This window comes from Heptranchias perlo, chromosome 10 (genome assembly GCF_035084215.1).
Source record: "Heptranchias perlo isolate sHepPer1 chromosome 10, sHepPer1.hap1, whole genome shotgun sequence".
Taxonomy (NCBI): Eukaryota; Metazoa; Chordata; class Chondrichthyes; order Hexanchiformes; family Hexanchidae; genus Heptranchias; species Heptranchias perlo.
Genome location: NC_090334.1, coordinates 30369460 through 30386226, shown reverse-complemented (window position 1 = coordinate 30386226; position 16767 = coordinate 30369460). Strand labels below are relative to the sequence as shown.

General features: G+C 42.8%; 1 long non-coding RNA gene across 1 annotated transcript in view; it reads right to left on the bottom strand.

Moving 5' to 3' along the window:
- The window catches only part of LOC137326124 (uncharacterized), a 705949-nt gene extending 692764 nt beyond the window's left edge, over positions 1-13185 (bottom strand). Inside the window, exons 1-3 of the long non-coding RNA XR_010964113.1 lie at positions 13062-13185; positions 9334-9370; positions 47-165 (exon numbers count right to left, since the gene is read on the bottom strand). This is a non-coding gene — a long non-coding RNA (uncharacterized lncRNA). The remainder of the gene's footprint in view (positions 1-46; positions 166-9333; positions 9371-13061) is intronic.
- Between the last annotated feature and the right edge of the window lie 3582 nt (positions 13186-16767).

Below are 16767 nucleotides of genomic sequence, written 5' to 3'. Positions count from 1 at the left end.
CAGACCCAAAGATCTCTGGGGAGGCTGAAGAAAATGTCTCACTTACCTTTTTAGGGCTTCCCTTGCTTTGATGCCTTCCCCTTCAGCTCCTCTAATCTGAGAGGGCCAGACGCAGGAGCGATTGCCAATTTCTTCTGGCGGCCCTGTGTTTGGGCTCCCAAAAACCTGGAGGAAAATCGAGTGGAAAATCCTGTTAGTATCTTTACTTGTACCTCCTTCAAGCACAAGCGCGCCCCCACACCAGAGAAGCCCTGGAAATCCCAGGGCAGCATATAAAGAGAGGCGAACCGGCAGGTCTCCACTCCCTTTCCTCTTCTTTATACCTGGGATTTAAACTTACCGTGGGTGCATTGGGCAGGAAAATCATCCCTGGCCTTTAGCTACGTCTGTTCACAGAACAGTTATATGTATGCGGCAGTGATATCTATTTATTTATATTGCTGCAATAAGGGTAAGGAAAACACTGTTTATTTTTCAGAAACCAATCTAAAAACATTACTTCACTGCCTCTGGAGAGATACTTTACTAATTTGTTTCTGAATTCTTTCACTGGAGATATTCTCTCCCCCACTTCCATACCCTAGCAAGCCATCTCCCTCCCAACCTTTCAAACACATAACCCCTCATTCCCTGGGAAGTCTGATAGTATATGTATGAAAATGGTACATCTAGCATATGTTTTACTTGTCGCACTTCAGGCATCAGGCCTGTTTACACACAGATATATTTCTGTGTCACACTTGTATCTGATTGGCTCAAATTTTATTTTCCTAAAACTGCAACAAATTGCAATTGAACAATTAGGGAATGTACCAATGAGCAAGTAACCAACAGGAATCAAATGCACAAATTATGAATCAAAATTGGACAGTAAGCAATGGGAACCAAACAAAATGTAGAAGGCAAATTGCACAAAATGTGTTTTGAGAAACCTTTTAGTTGGCATCTTGGGTTCTCCACTAAATTGAGGATTTATCACTGGATATCAGGTTTATATCATATTAAAAACATAAATTAGAAATGTATTCACTTTAGCTATACAATAGCATTTGCTCTGTTTATTTGAATGTGTGTTTTCTGTTAGAAACCTGTGCATACATGAAAAGCCTCAGCCTAAAGTTCATAGGAATTTCCAGAGCCGACTCCCTCTGCTAAACAGACTCACCAGACTAAGGTCCCAGTATGTATTCATGCCTAAATAATGCAGAACTTTTTAATAATTGGCAGTAAGACTGACAATTCACAAAGCGTGTCAGAACTTGCTGTTTGTAATCCTACTCTCTCCTAGATTCGTGTATTTATGGGAAATAACTGTAGATGAATCCCCTCCCCTCCAAAACCATTTTTAGGAGCAGTGTTTTCTTTTGTATAAAACAAAAGTACTGCGTGAACTCTTCAACTTTTTCTGAAATAACTTTGAAAGCAAAAATGGGGATCTCTCTTAACTATAGTACAGTAACATCGTTCACCTGACGAAGGAGGAAGCCTCCGAAAGCTTGTGAATTTAAAATAAAATTGCTGGACTATAACTTGGTGTTGTAAAATTGTTTACCATTCAATTAGATCATGGCTGATCTGTATCTCAACTCCATTTACCTGCCTTTGCTCCATATCCCTTGGTACCCTTGCCTATCAAAAACCTATTGCTCTCCGTCTTAATAGCTTGACCCAGCATCCACAACCTTTTGGGCAGAGAGAGTTCCAGATTTCTATTACCCTCTGTGTGAAGAAGTGCCAGCTGGAAACTTTCTTTAAACTTGGACAGATTGAGAGGGGCAGGGCACTGGCAATTTAAAACATACTGCTATTACAGATCACGGGATTTGTCTCTCCCTTTGTATAAATGTCTCCTTATTTCTATTGCCTCTCTGTGTACGTTTTCACATTGCTTCTACTTTTTCTCTGTATGTTTCATGGTATAATGTTCCTGCCATTATAAAACAGTGTCTCCTCTGACTTACAGTGAGCATGGGAGATCCTCTGAGAATCTTAAAGCAAATTCGTTTGTCTGATTTCTGAGATCTCACCGAGAGAACTGAATGAAATTCCACTGTATTTATGAATCCTAAACATTTCTTTAAGATTTCTTTGTGCATGTAAAAGTCCATTTTAAGGATATATTTTACCCTGGTACACAGCAGGCAAGTATACTTTTTTAGTGCTCAATTTTTTTACCAAGACCTGTGTCTTTGTTTTTGTAATAAATATATTAATAGCACCATCACTACAATGACTGCAGCAGTTCAAGGAGAAGGCCCACCATCACCTTCTCAGGGTACCTAGGGATGGGTAAGTAATATGGCTTTGCCAATGTTGTCCACATCCTGAGAACAAATAATAAAAATATGGCTTTGACAGAAAACAAAAAGAAGTATTTTTCTTGTTATAAAATGAATACTAATTGTGTGTCCAGATGAGACCTGCTCAGATTAACTTTGTTGTAAATGTTCTCCTCATCTTTAGTTTATCCTGGATCACATGTCATTCTCCAGTCAGAAATTGTAAACAATTTTACAACACCAAGTTATAGTCCAGCAATTTTATTTTAAATTCACAAGCTTTCGGAGATTTTCTCCTTCCTCAGGCAAATGTTTCAAGATCTCCTTGAAGCCTACGCATTTATACATATTGAACAATAATACATGGTGTTTACAGACTGCCCCTGCAACTGCCCGTTGCCAAGGCAATCACCGTGTTCAGACAGAGAGGTGTTACCTGCAGAACCTCCGAATACACATTCAACAAAAAAACAAACAGGGAAAAAAAACAGAGAAAAAAAAACACAGAGAGAGGCAGAAACATCCGGAAGGCAGAGAGAGCCAGCAAATGACCCATTATATTAAAAACAGATAACATTTGTTCGCTGGTGGGGTAACGTGTAGCGTGACATGAACCCAAGATCCCGGTTGAGGCCGTCCTCATGGGTGCGGAACTTGGCTATCAATTTCTGCTCGACGATTTTGCGTTGTCGTGTGTCTCGAAGGCCGCCTTGGAGTACGCTTACCCGAAGGTCGGTGGATGAATGTCCATGACTGCTGAAGTGTTCCCCGACTGGGAGGGAACCCTCCTGTTTGGCGATTGTTGCGCGGTGTCCGTTCATCCGTTGTCGCAGCGTCTGCATGGTCTCGCCAATGTACCATGCTCTGGGGCATCCTTTCCTGCAACGTATGAGGTAGACAACGTTGGCTGAGTCACAGGAGTATGAACCATGCACCTGGTGGGTGGTGTCATCTCGTGTGATGGTGGTATCTGTGTCGATGATCTGGCATGTCTTGCAGAGGTTACCGTGGCAGGGTTGTGTGGCGTCGTGGACGCTGTTCTCTTGAAAGCTAGGTAGTTTGCTGCGAACGATGGTCTGTTTGAGGTTGGGTTGTTCTCCGCAGCCTTCAACATGCCATGTTCTCCGCAGCCTTCAACATGTCATCAATGAGGACAAACACCTCGCTATGGCCATCCCCACACCTCCACTACTCGCCTTTAAACAGCCACCCAACCTCAAACAGACCATCGTTCGCAGCAAACTACCTAGCTTTCAAGAGAACAGCGTCCACGACGCCACACAACCCTGCCACGGTAACCTCTGCAAGACATGCCAGATCATCGACACAGATACCACCATCACACGAGATGACACCACCCACCAGGTGCATGGTTCATACTCCTGTGACTCAGCCAACGTTGTCTACCTCATACGTTGCAGGAAAGGATGCCCCAGAGCATGGTACATTGGCGAGACCATGCAGACGCTGCGACAACGGATGAACGGACACCGCGCAACAATCGCCAAACAGGAGGGTTCCCTCCCAGTCGGGGAACACTTCAGCAGTCATGGACATTCATCCACCGACCTTCGGGTAAGCGTACTCCAAGGCGGCCTTCGAGACACACGACAACGCAAAATCGTCGAGCAGAAATTGATAGCCAAGTTCCGCACCCATGAGGACGGCCTCAACCGGGATCTTGGGTTCATGTCACGCTACACGTTACCCCACCAGCGAACAAATGTTATCTGTTTTTAATATAATGGGTCATTTGCTGGCTCTCTCTGCCTTCCGGATGTTTCTGCCTCTCTCTGTGTTTTTTTTTCTCTGTTTTTTTTCCCTGTTTGTTTTTTTGTTGAATGTGTATTCGGAGGTTCTGCAGGTAACACCTCTCTGTCTGAACACGGTGATTGCCTTGGCAACGGGCAGTTGCAGGGGCAGTCTGTAAACACCATGTATTATTGTTCAATATGTATAAATGCGTAGGCTTCAAGGAGATCTTGAAACATTTGCCTGAGGAAGGAGAAAATCTCCGAAAGCTTGTGAATTTAAAATAAAATTGCTGGACTATAACTTGGTGTTGTAAAATTGTTTACAATTGTCAACCCCAGTCCATCACCGGCATCTCCACATCCAGTCAGAAAGGCAGACCTGTAGTTTGCCCTTTTCCATTGTTGTCAGTAATTGGCTTCTAGGGGGTATGTGAGTATTTCAGGATGATTTGTCTGCACTCAATAGCTCAGCTGACTCTATTTACCCACTATATGCATTGGATAGTTATATGAATCTACGTTGTTTGTTTATAACCATGTACAGTATTACAGTTGAATCCTTTCCTCACTTTTGTTTCTTATGCCACCTAATCAAACTGAACATTAAACTAAGAAGTCACTTGAACTGAAGAAATAGCTTTAATTGCAAACTGCTGCCAATAGATTAACTTTCGACATAGAATTATTTAAATCGGGAAGTACCGAAAGTGAACGTGGCTTTCGGATATCACCTTAGCACGTGAAATCCTCAATCAGCAACTAATTTTAAAAATCTAAATGCAGCTTGAAAGCTGCCCCTGTTCACGCACTTGTCAATCACGGTGTTCACAATTTCTTCAAACACCTTCGGTATCAGCCCACACCCTAACGAGGTGCAGACTGCTCACAGAGTACCTGTTTCTGCTCAAAATGGCCGACGCGTTTCACATGTTGTAAGTGACAGCTTTGTAATTGACAATAATGGTGATGGAAATTGATTAGCGCTATTTGCCCGATTTAAACGACTGTCTGATTTAAACGTGGGCCCTTTAAGTGGTGGGGACTGTAACTGTAACACAGCTTTCTGTGTTCTGGACATATATTTTGCTTGTAGTAAACAACGCATGGAAATACCTGCATGGAAGAAACATCAGCAGTGTTTTGATGTTTTGAGAAATTAGAATTGTGTTAATCGAGGAAAGTTGTCCTCTTTTGTAGAAACTGCAGGCAATTCTTGTTTGTTCGATTGTTATGGAAATTAAGCAGAATTGCCTATGGGAAACTGCATTGAATTTGCATATAGTAGATTAGTTTGGCTGTCAAAGATGCAGAAAGTAGCTTTAAAAAGAACCCCCTGTGTAATCTTGAAATTTATAACAGTACTGATGTATTTCCCAGTGATCAAAAAAAAGAAAAAAACACAATATTCTCACTTCGGTTCATTTTAACTGCTCAGAAGGGCTGATTTGCATCTACAAGTCTAAGTTAGGTCTAAATGATTAGTAACTGTTGCAAATTGCATCTGAAAGGTCAAGTGCAAATAGTACTTAATTCTCTGCTGCAAGCTCATTTGCTTAATTAATCACAGCAACAGATCCAGACTCAGGAAAATTGTACGTCGAATTTAAAGGGATGGGAACAATTAAAGGGGAGTGTCACAGTGGTACGCTAAACATTCAGAAAGCTTTTAGAGAGCCTTAAGAGGCATCTCAATCCATCAGCAGCCTTTGGTAAAACTGATGGGGCAGGGGATTAAGAAGTGGTAGACATAAATTAAGGGAAAAAGACCCTAGGGGCAGGCATAAGTCTGCAGACGTGACAGAGCACCTGGGCACTCTCTTTGATGGCTACTGAAGTCTTGGCAGTGCTCCATAAGGTGCTTGCGAAAATGGTTGCCCTCTGTGCCATTCCACAGTACCATCTTCATTGGCCAGTTTTGCAGCTTGCCAGCTAGGAGGTGTAGTCAAGTTTCAGACCACATCTGGTTATGTTGCCAATGTATGTGCCAGCCTATGCTGTATAGTAGCAGCAGGTGTCCTTGCAGCGGATGGCACAGCTCTGCCTCTGCCTCTGTTCTGACCAAGACTCAGGGACTATAGTTTGTCATTATCATTGACAGGTAGGTGTGCCAGGCTTGTAGAAAGGTTGGTGGCATCTTGGTGAGTGCACCATAATGAGGCAAAGCTGGCTCTTGATCAACCTGACAGGCCTTTTTCTTGCATTAATCAATAAATGCATGACATGCTACGATTGCAGTGCTTCTGAAGAACCACCCAGCATAGTGGTCAATCAAGCATTCACAGATTGTTATGATGCCACTGACGTTACGTTAGTACATCTTCCTTTAAGAAAAGGAGCCTCCATTACTGTTACATCTGCCAAAGTGAAGTAATTACACCTCTTTCTGTGTGTTGCCAGTATAAAGGCAGGGAGTACCTCTTGTCATTCTACCATAGACTCCCCTCTTCTTCTGGACATGTGAGCTCAAAGGATTCCCAGTGGGAAACCCATTAGTGCCAGTAATAATGCGCAGGAGGCAAAAAAACGTATTGGGGCATAATTTTGCTGTAGCAGGACATCTAATGGTGTCTGCCATTAGTTAGACTTGCCCTTGCACATTTAGGTTTTAAAATTTTTGCATGGCAAGTAGCTGAAAGTGCGAGTTGATAATGTTGCAGTGAGGGAAACAGGACTTCTGGGACCTGAGTGAACAGGGCAAGCAACTGTGTATCTCCTTAACGAATTAGATTGAAGGATTGTGAAATTAATCCAAGGACTGAGAAGGAAGAGTAAATTAAGAGTGGGCGAATTCAATGTCAAATCAGGTACAGAAAGAGAAATAAAGAGAGGGAAAGAAAGATTGGATCGTCCCTGGTAACACCTTAGTGAATTTACATTGCTTTTATATCCTTCCAATAATGGGGCTTACAGAACTGTACACAGCATTCAAACTGTGACTCTACCAAGGTCTTGTACAAGTTCAACATTATCTTCTTAATCTACATTCTATATCTCTTAATACAATACCAAGGATTCTGTTTGCCTCTTTTTATGTCCTTATCTATTTGCGTTGCCATCTTTAATGGTCTATGCATCTATACACTATGGTCCCTCTGCTCTTATACTCTATTTAAAATCGTGCTATTTAAGGTGTATTATGTTTCACTATACTTACCTTCAAAATGTTTTCACATTTTTCGTCAGTGAACTGCACTTGTCATCTATATGCCCATCCTGCAGCCCTATGTCCTCCTATTGGCTTATATTGTCCTTGTGATAATTGCAATACCCCCCACTTTGATGGTATCAGCAGATTTTGATGTTGTTCACTCAGTTGCTAGTCTAGATCATTTTTATATTGTAAGTAAGAATAGCCCCAATTCAGATCCATGTGAACATGACTGACCACATCTTTCCAGTCCTTTTACAACTACCTTTTGTTTTTTGCCTCCAACCGTATCACTACTTACGTGATCACATTCTTGTTATCTTTGCCATAAGTCTCCTATTTGATGCTTTATCAAATGCTATTTGAAAATTGCTAAAAACCACATCCACTTTATTTCCTTTATCTATTCTCTATTATTGCTTCATATAATTCTATAAGGTTGCTCAAGCACAACCTGTCTTTTAGAAATTCATGCTGACCAACTCTACACTTAGCATTATGGACTCCAGATCCTGGACTTTCTGATCACTGTCATCTTAAAGCCAGCAGTAACTCAGTTATTTTAAATGGATTGTCACCAGCATTAAAATAATGCCAATTTGAAAATCTAGGCTCAGTAGTTTACCAACAACTGAAATAAGACTAACTAGTCCATGATATACTGGCTTATCCCTGTCTTCATTTTTGAAGGAGGGGAGCACATTTGTCAGCCTCTAGGCATCTAGCATTATTCTCCTTTTCACAGAAATTTAGAAAATTATAGTCAGGGTCTCTGCTATTCCTTCCTAACTTCTTTCAGGATCCCTGGATGTAAACCATTATAGAATTACATAGAATTTATAGCACAGAAACAGGCCATTCGGCCCAACTGGTCTATGCTGGGTTTATGCTCCACACGAGCCTCCTTCCACCCCTATTCATCTTTCTATTCCTTCTACCTCATTTGCTTATGTAGCTTCCCCTTAAATGCATCTATTCTATTCGCCTCAACTACTCCTTGTGGTAGCGAGTTCCACATTCTTACCACTCTTGGGGTAAAGATCATCAGATCCTGTTGATTTGTCTACCCTACATTTCAGTAAATTCAGTACCATTTCTTTTTGAATAATAACCTCCACTAATTGTTCTACACACATCTCTGGTAGTTTAGGAATCACAGTATTAACTTTTCAGTGGTCTATGTTCCATAACAGGTTTATGCCAGTCATATTAATAATAAATCCAGTAACTTTTTAAAATATCGTATTTTGGTAAAATGTTTCTGAGATAAAAGATTTTTGGAAAATAAAGTAATATTGTGATACTTTGGGAGTAGTACTTTATTGAAAGGGTTGAGGAGCCTGATTCCTTGTTTATTAATTGAGGAGTGACTGATATGAGTAAAAAGGATCTGTTTCATTAGCCTTCTGCTAACACAATTCCATCTGGGCTTTCAAAAGATGGTTCAAGCTCCCTTAGCAAAAGATGGTTAAAACTCTCTTAATTTCTGATGATCAAACAGAACTAGAATCTATTTGAAATTTTATGTTTGTATTAAAAGCCTTCTGGGCATATAAAAGTAGCAATGTGACACTGTTATAGATCTTAGGATAATGTGGTTATTGTTATTATGACTATCTCAAAAATAAAAGCCCCAATTTTAACTCAGTGCGAGTTCAGCGAGAGGGCAGACAGGCGAGCGTTAAGCTCGCATGGCCCTACTGGAGTGAGGCCAAACCATCTTAACTCCCAGGCCTCATCTCCACTTCACTGATGAGTCTCCCGTCCAATCCCACAGGAATCAATCCCAGGCCGGCTGGCAAGAGTAGGATGTCAGGCAGCAGAAGGCCATGCCCAGGGACTCTGCAACGGTCCCGAGCAGTCAAGTAATTGGGCTCAATTTTAAATTTAAATTGCGGGTTCGTTGGGGATGGGGGGGGGGGGGCTACAAAAATTGCAGAAATGCAGAGCGGGTTCAGAAGCCGGCTCCAACCCGCCGACTTCTGAGTTTCCCACAGACGCACCTGTGTGCGCACGGGCATCCCGAATCCGGAAGTCCCGCCAGCAATTAAAGCCGGTGGAATGATAGTTAAAGAACCAAATGTACCTCATTGAGGTACTTAAGGCACTTTACTTGTGACATATTAGATAGTTAGAACAATTTTTGACTTACCTGGGTGGTTTTCCCACGGCTTCTGATTCACAAAGGGCTAGATCAGGCAAAAAGAAACAAAATAAATTAAATAACAAACTATTGCATAAAGTTAAAACATAAAATCAACCTACCTTGGTTGATGTCTCCCTCTCCGATCTCCCCCTCTCCCCCGCCCCCCCCACCCCCCGCCGATGTCCCCCCCCCCCCCCCCGCCGATGTCCCCCCCGATCTTCTCTTCTTCTTCTCCCCCCCGATCTTCTCTTCTTCTTCTCCCCCCCGATCTTCTCTTCTTCTTCTCCCCCATCGATCTTCTCTTCTTCTTCTCCCCCATCGATCTTCTCTTCTTCTCCTCCCCCCCCCGATCTTCTCTTCTTCTTCTCCCCCATCGATCTTCTCTTCTTTTTCTCCCCCATCGATCTTCTCTTCTTCTTCTCCCCCATCGATCTTCTCTTCTTCTTCTCCCCCATCGATCTTCTCTTCTTCTTCTCCCCCCCGATCTTCTCTTCTTCTCCTCCCCCCCCCCCGATCTTCTCTTCTTCTCCTCCCCCCCCGATCTTCTCTTCTCCTCCCCCCCACCCCCCGATCTTCCATTCCAGTGCCGGATGACGTCTTGCTCTCTCTCTTTCTCTTCCCCCCTCCCCCCCCTCAGCGTTGTAGCTCCTGTCGGCAGTCCCTTCACCCCCCCACTGCCAACCTGCCACAATTTCAAAATTGAGCCCATTGTGTCGAGGGGGGAGGTCCAGAGGTGATCGCAGGTGGGGGAATGGTGGAAGCCCAGGGCAAGGGAGGCCCAAGGTTTTCTTGTGTGGCCCGGTGGAGCACTCCTGCTCCTCCCGGCCCACAAGGAAAAATATATACATTTTTAAAATGACCTTCTCAGCCCTCTTCTGGACTTGCTGTTTTTTTTTTGTTTTTTTTTTAGTATTCAATGTCATGTACTTTTATTATAGTCATAATTAAGTCCACAAAACACAAGCTGGCACAATTATGTTACAGCCTAGGCAGGTTAGCACCTTTTCTCTGAGATTTACCCAGAGCTTTGTGTTATACATCCCTCCATTACTCTGGACTTGCTGTTACTTTCCCTGGTGTTGTCGGCACTGTGCACCGAATTCATGTTAAAATGGCTTCAGGGTCCTGTTTGCATCATAGGACCCCGACTTTTGCATATTTATGGGGCCTTTTCCTGCCTGTGACGATGGCCTCCCATACAGCCCAAAATGTGCATGTTAAAATGGTTCAAAGCACCTTGCAAACAAAGTGAGTATCACGCTGCCCCAATTTTAATCCCCTGCATCCTGCATTCTCATTGACCATGGGGATTTGAAATTGGGCCTAAAAGCTGGAAGCCTCAACCTATCATAAATTATCTGCTGATCTCATTGTCATTCCTAGTTTATAATTTAAAAGGTTAGACCTTATATAACCTGTGGACTTTTATGCTCACCCGCCCTACTTTAAGGGATTTTTCTCCCACATTGGTAAGTGGACAGTCTGTTTCCAGAACTCCACCAATGCCTCTCTGAAATCAGCCATCAAGAGCCAGTCGTGACTCAGCCTCAGTTTTCCTTTTCTTTTGCACCAATCTGTGACTGACTTCATCATATAGAAGAACTCAGGTGCAACTATGCAGTGCGCTTCATTGAACTTCAGTATGCTGCACCATCACACTGACATTGGGAAACTTGATGACTTCAATCATTTTCAGTCACTGTTACTATGGGATTGCACAAGTGCCCCTGGGTTCATACCCATTGCCCAACATGTAGAGATCAGTAACGAGGAAGAGCATTTGGGCTTCAGATTCAAAAAGGCCATAATGTGAATCCTCTGGAGGTTGAGTATAAAAAGTATAGTTACCAAAAAAGGAAGAGCCTTCACTACAGGAAGATCGATAAAAACCACTAAACCACTATGAATCAGCCATTGGAAAGCTAGGAAAAACAGATCAGATCCACCAACACCACTGAAAAACAAAATAATAAAATACAACCCTTGTATAAAATTATTAATCGTTTCCCCCGTAAAGTCAATTGCAACTCTCTATTAAGTCGGGTACGGTAGCATAGTGGTTATGTTACTGGGCTAGTAATCCAGAGGCCTGGACTAAAATCCAGAGTCATGAGTTCAAATCCCGCCACGGCAGCTGGCGAATTTAAATTCAATTAATTAATTAAATTCAATTGATTAAATAAAAATCTGGAATTAAAATACTAGTATCAGTAATGATGGCCATGAAACTACCGGATTGTCGTAAAAACCCATCTGATTCACTAATGTCTTTTAGGGAAGGAAGCCTGCCGCCCTTACCCGGTCTGGCCTATATGTGACTCCAGACCCACAGCAATGTGGTTGATTCTTAATTGCCCTCTGAAATGGCCAAGCAAGCCACTCAGTTGTAAAATCTCGCTACGAAAAGTCATAATAAGACTGCAGCGGTTCAAGAAGGCGGCTCACCACCACCTTCTCAAGGGCAATTAGGGATGGGCAATAAATGCCGGCCTTGCCAGCGACGCCCACATCCCGTGAACGAATAAAAAAAAAGTATTAAATTTAGGTCTAATCTCCTGCAAGGTACACACATGCCAAGTTACTCAATACTTCAGTTGGCGATCAAAGAATTAATAAGCACACAAGATAATTTCTCACCAGTCTCATGCTTTTTTTGTGACATGGTAGCAAATAGGCAACAACCAGTGCATTAAAATAAAAATTGTTCAATTCTCCCTTCTCGTTATCTGACTGTGCATGAATGTGAGTGGTGCTCCAAATGAATTACCTGCCCCATGAAGTGTTGAATTGTTGGCTGATTATTCAAAGAATTGCATTTGCAGAAATGATCCAAAATATGCACAAAATCGGTGTGTTTGTGCACAGTGTGCAGGTTAGTCACTGTACAAGACAGAAAAAAGAGGTGGGAAATGAGCGGAGAATAGGTAGCCGGAAGGAAAGTGAGATCAAGGGTGGACAGCATACAACGGTTTGGACGCCCCAGAGTGTGGCTGATGAAACAACTGACAAAGAAAACGGTTACTGTAGCAATAAAACTATGGCAGAATAATTAGAGGCTGGGAGACTGTGGGCGGCAACTCGAAGAAAATGAGATAGTTAGGCACAGAGATTAGAGGGAAAGGACAGATGAGATCAAAAGAGGGTGACCTGCAAGGAGAAAACGCGAGGAGATGATGATTATTTAGAAAGAGGCAGGCAGAGGTAGAAGAGGGGAAATTATGAAAGTCAAAGTGAAAGTGACAAATTGGATCTGAGATCAAAAGGAAAATCGTGGCATTCTAGTAATATTAAAAGATATGCAATGTACACAGGCAGATCATTAGAGAAATGTGTTTTCCAAAAAACAAAAAGCAAAATATGTACTTTAAACGCCCTGTGTGGGGCTGCAGTAGCAGCGCAGGGTAGCTAAGAATAGAACATGGAAATAGGTGATCTCAGGAGATGCACCACAGAAATTCTTGTTAGACCTTGTTGCCCAATAATTGATGCAGCAGTAACATCAGCATCATAAGAGGAGCAATGATTGGGCAACAGACTGTCAGCCGAGTATTGTTTCCCCATTTAATGACACTGATTCTTTTAGCATTTCAAAAACCATGGGGCAATTCAAAATAATGAATTATATTAATATAAAAGGTGAGTAATAAAACAAACAATTAAATAAAATTCTGAGTTGGGGGGTGGGGGCGGTGATATGGAAGACGGAATGTAGGAGAATGAGTAAGTGTACTCACTTTGGCTGACCTAGTTAGGTCATTGAAGCAGTTCCTGCACTGGATCCAGGTGCGGGATATGTTGCTGCTGCTGGAGACCTCCTCTGCCACCTCGAGCCACGCCTTCTTAGTGGCAGTCGTGTATTGTATTCTGTCCAAAAAGCAATCCAGGTATTTGCATTGTTTCCTTGAATAGATTACTTCCTCTCGTCCTTTCACAATCCCCACTCCCTTACCAGCAACACACTATAATCTGACAGAGGGAGGACAGAAAGGTTTTTTTTTCTCAGTTCTGCACAATTATCATTGAGTAAGTTGCTTGGTGATATACAATGGATGCTCACCCTCAGATTTATTTTTTGCTGAATTGCAGTACTGAAGGTGAGCGATATCAGTGATGGATAACGGGGCATTCTTCCCACTTTTACCCCAACAATATATCATCATCCCAATCTCAGAAGAGCACCCTCTAATGCACCATGGGTAATTTTCCATTTCCCACACGAGTTATCCTTATTGTGTCTCTGAATGACACTGCTAATTAGTGACAAGTTAAGAGGAGACATCAGGGATTCTGCCAGTTTCCTGCCATAAATCCATGTGACCTGGATATAACCCAACACCACCGGATAACAGCGGAGACCTGGTTGCACCAGATCTCTGCCATTTCAGGAATTTCCCATTTGACTTGTAAGGGGCGGTTGTTCCGTGCCTCACCAAGTACAAGGCAAATGTCACTAGGTGGTGGACCAAGAGTTAGGGACTCCCTCCGCGAGAAGTTCCTGCTCACTGGACTCAGTTGGGAACTGAAGTATCTGTTGAGGTGTACTGAGCCCCACATGTGCGGCTGTGGGGCCCAGGCCAGGAAGTAGGCTTGGACGCCTGAAGAAATATGGGATTTTAAAAAATTTCTCCAGCTCGATCCCTTTTTCCAAGGGAACATGGCAAGATTGGGGAAGCCAGGCAACTTCCCCCACCCATGCCAGGTTGACACCAGAGATACAGCTGCAATGGCAATTGTGCCAGCCTACCCCATGCTAATTAGGTGTCCTCTCACAGGCCCCACAAACTCTGGCAGGGTCAGTGCTGGAGGGCATCAGCAGGCATGATCCCGATGTAACCAGGAGCAGGACAAGTTCTTGTGAGTGCAAATATCTCAAGTTATAGAAAGCAGGTGAGTTAATTGGTGAATTGCTTGATTGCCTCTGGAGGTTGGAGAGGAACTTTCCAGAATTGGCCTATATTTGTTTTTTCTCTGTATGTTTTGCCTCTCCCAGGGGATTGCGTGACTGAGGGACATTGCAGTTGATGGTGTTTACAGGTTGCACCATGTCAGGATGGGATAGGCTTGATGGGCCAGCTAATCTATTCCTTTTCTTCTTCATATGTTCACACTGTGTCCTGAAGAATGTCTGCCCCAGCTTGTCCAGTGCAATGGGCTCATATCCTTGAGTTAGACTGCCCGAGCTCAGTTCACTTATTATACTTTGGCTAATAGAGAGTGGAGACACTCATTACATCAATTAGGGTTACATTTCGTTTTAGGTTTCGGAGCTAAAAGGACCGTAATTATACATCATTGACTCTATGCTCTTTCTACCTTAGTGTTCAGCGCAGAACAAATATTGAAAGGCACAGTTTTTTTGGCATCTTTCTAACCTAGTCATTAAGAAAGATTGTCCCTATTTTTCACTAACGACTCACACTTGCCCTGAGACACAGTTTTCTATCTATAACATTGACTGTCCCATATTCGGCTGTTCAAGGTTGAGAGGTATCGTATGTTTAAAGAAATATCCCCGCTTGAAACTAGATTTAAAACTAAAGGATCCTACACAGAGTGCAGGATCCAATATACAGCCTTCAGTGAGTGTTACCTGACACATTTAATTAATCTGGACTGTTCCTAATTAATGATTCATCATTAACATCAAGACCATTAGTATTGAGATTAGGAAAAGGGAGTTCCGTGGTAATTTGTCACATGTGGAGCAGATAAGGTGCTTGAAACCCACACTTTAGCATTTAACCATTAATAATAAAGTGTATATTAATTTTATTTCAATCTACTGATTGTGAGATAGGTGCAGTATATGGGGAAGATTTCCTCTGTGCACTATTTGGAGTATGAAGAATGCATTTATGATTTCATTGAAAGTAGCGAACTGTGGATATTTTCAGCCGCTTCCCATTCAGTTGTGCAGTTCATTCAGTTAGTTATAAATTCTACAAGATTAATGACAACTTTTCCACCCTGTTCAGCAAACTCATTGCTCAGCTGTAAACCACCAAGGTCAAAAAGAAAGGTACAAAGGACATTGTCGTTTTCCCCTGTGGATTGAACATGGATCAAATTATATAAATATCTGTGAAGTACATCAGTTTGCCTTGATTTCATTACTTAAATAGAGTAAATCTGAATTTGTTTTGATTATTGGATTATTTTATATGCACATAAGCAGATTTTTTTTGTTTAGCCAGACTGATTTATTTTAAATACCTAAATATTGTAACCAAATACTTATTTTTTATTTTTCCAAGTTGAAACTTTGATGCCCCACAGTTGCCCTCAATCAAACTCTTGTGGTCTACAGATAGTTGATGAATTCTGTCCATGAATATTAAAGGTTTTGTTCTGAAGTTCAATTTAAGTTGAATTTGATTTGGAGTTCATATACTTTGAGCAGTGATCTCTGCTCGATCCAATGTCAATGACGTGAGTAAACAGTTCTTTTTGCGCTTGTAAAGGTGCTGGGGGATGGGACACTTCCCATTTCAGGCATCCTGTGTTAGCATCAAGCACTTCCAAATCAGGTACAGCACAGCCAAATGCAGAGTAAAACTCCTTCTCCTGCACTGAGACTGCCCAAGCTCATTTCACCTAAGAAACTTGCAGCCAGCAGATGGAGCTGGATTTAAATGCAGGCCCATTGCACCACTCTGTTCTCCCCAAACTTGAGTTAATTTTACAATCCTCTATTCTGAACACTAAGACCCCAATACTAGCGTGGAGGTGGAATGGCAGCGGGGGGGTGATTGGGCCCGTAGGTAAACCCCCCCAATAAAAAATGTCAATTGGAGCCACTTAACGTGTTTGCCGTCCGAGAGCTGCGCAGCGGACGGACTGCGCGCCCACATCACAGGCTGTCAGCTGGAGGAGCTCTATTTAAAGGAGCAGTCCTCCAATGGCTGCTCCTGGAACAAACACCCACACACCACAATGGAGCAGCACAGGGGCAAGGCTGCTCCTAGATTCAATGACACTTCACTCCAGGTGTTACTGGATGGGGTGAGGAGGAGGAGGGATCTCTTTTACCCAGCGGACGGGAGGAAGTGCCCTGCCTCTGCCACCAAGAAGGCCTGGCTCGAGGTGGCAGAGAAGGTCTCCAGCAGCAGCAACATATCCCACACCTGGATCCAGTGCAGGAACTGCTTCAATGACCTAACTAGGTCAGCCAAAGTGAGTACACTTACTCATTCTCCTACATTCCGTCTTCCACATCACCGCCCCCACCTCCCAACTCATTCTGCACTGCCAACACTACTCTATCACATCACTCTTCACACCCACTGAAAGCTCATCCTCAACTTACCTGCACTTCCTCAGCACTTCCTCACCTCCCCATTAGTCACCCCATCACTACCACTCACCCCAATCCTCATTCAATGTCATGTCTCTGTCTCATACTCGCCCTCTGATGCATCTCTTTCACAGTCAGCTGCACCC